General features: G+C 35.8%; 1 pseudogene; it reads right to left on the bottom strand.

Annotated features, from left to right (window-relative positions):
- Positions 1-547: 547 nt before the first annotated feature.
- On the bottom strand, positions 548-1,362 carry LOC113185070 (large ribosomal subunit protein uL30 pseudogene; annotated as a pseudogene).
- Positions 1,363-1,754: the final 392 nt, after the last annotated feature.

The following is a 1,754-nucleotide window of genomic DNA, read 5'->3' as shown; positions in this document are numbered from 1 at the left end:
ATTTGCAGCTTTTGATATGGTTGTAATACAAAATATATTTTTAAGTGAATTCATTTCCAATTTTTTAAAAGGAAGGCTAATTAAAACATGTTAGGAAAGTAATATTGTAGATGGTATATAGATATGGCAGAAAAAAATGTGAAAGTCTTAAGAGAAAACTAAAGTTGAGGAAAAGTGGTAAAGTAGAAAGAGCAAAGTCAGAAAGACTGAGGTTGTGAACCCACTACCAATTCCTACTTGTTGACTCTGAACATGTTTCTGAACCTGTTAAAATTCCAGGTTCTTCCTTTATAAAAGAATTGGGAAAGACTTTTAAAACCTAGTAAGGTAATCATAAGAGTGGTTACAGTAAAAAGAAAATACCTCCTACATAGAAAGCTCTAGACAAAAGTTGCTTGGGTTGGCACCCACTCTCCCTCTCTCCCTCCCTCCTACCCACCCACCCTGCTTCCTTCCTTCCTTTCTTCCTCTTTCTTTCCTTCCTTCCCTCCTTCCTTCCTTCCTTTTTTCCTCTCTCTCTTTCTTTCTTTCTTCCTTTTTCTTTCCCTTAGTTCATCCTTCTAATAAGCCTGTTGATTGTGTCTTCCCTGTTGCTAGCATTTTCACTTTCCACAAAATGGGTGGTGTTTTTCTTCATCCCACCTCATGGAGAAGATAATTTGAAAGGCCACAGGAAGTTATTTACTTCTTTCAAGTGTTTTCTAACAGTGTAGTGCTCATGAATCAGATCCTCCAGGAAGATGATGCCATATACCAACAGACAGAACAATCAAAGTGTTATCTGTTAAAGCAATTTTTTTCTTATTGATTTTGCCATATTCACACTTATAGATTAGTTCATTCACTGACTTCAGGTTCAAGCATCCCCATGCAATATATGGTTCCACAATGCTGCAGCATGTTATTGAAGCCTTGTTGAGCTTAACAAAGGTGCCATTGAAGATCTGGCAAAGGGAAAGAAGCTGGAACACTTTATAAATCTTTGGACTCACACTACTAATACTTCTGTTCCTGATTACAAGTGTTAATTTGGATACATATAAGTTTCAGCTTTTCTTTTTTTAAAAAAATTATTTTTTTCATTATTTCTTACATACATCACAATAGAGGAGTACATTACATTTTTTTGCAATGCAATTATTAATACACCTTTATACCACAATTTATCAGCTTTTTTTGATATCCTAGCCATTCTAATCTTAGTTATGTCCACCTGCTTATATTCCTTGAGATAGTGCTTGGCTTTGCCTTTTAAAGCATCATTTGGGCAAATGTTTTCTCAGTTACTTTACCTTCACCTCTGCAAAATTCCTTCCCTTTTTCTTGAGGTTGCTTGAGGTTTTTCTCTTCCTCATCCTCCATGGTTCAGTCAGGAAAGAGCTATTTGGGTTATCTTTATTTTCCAAAGTTCATCCTTCTTGAGATGAAACACAAAGTGTCATGATCCTCGTGAAACTATTCCTGATTCCTGCCAAGAATGTGACCACTAATCCCATAGAACTACTTCCAGCACTCTTCCTACATTCTGCTTTTCTTACCCGCAGTTTTAGACTTGCCTTATTCCTTCCACTTGATTATAAGCCTCATAAAGGCAGCTCTTTGTCTAAAATCTGTGGATTTTAGACTAATTGTGAATGAGTAATACATATTTGAATAGCTTAATTCAATCATTTATTCAGTGATAAATTTGTGCCCACTACAAGAATCTTAAACCAACCTACCTTCTGAAAACCACATCAGTCAATAGTCTGAGA

This window comes from Urocitellus parryii, chromosome 1 (assembly GCF_045843805.1).
Source record: "Urocitellus parryii isolate mUroPar1 chromosome 1, mUroPar1.hap1, whole genome shotgun sequence".
In the NCBI taxonomy this organism is placed as follows: Eukaryota; Metazoa; Chordata; class Mammalia; order Rodentia; family Sciuridae; genus Urocitellus; species Urocitellus parryii.
Note: the sequence above shows the minus strand (reverse complement) of the source record. Positions and strands in the feature narration are given on the sequence as shown.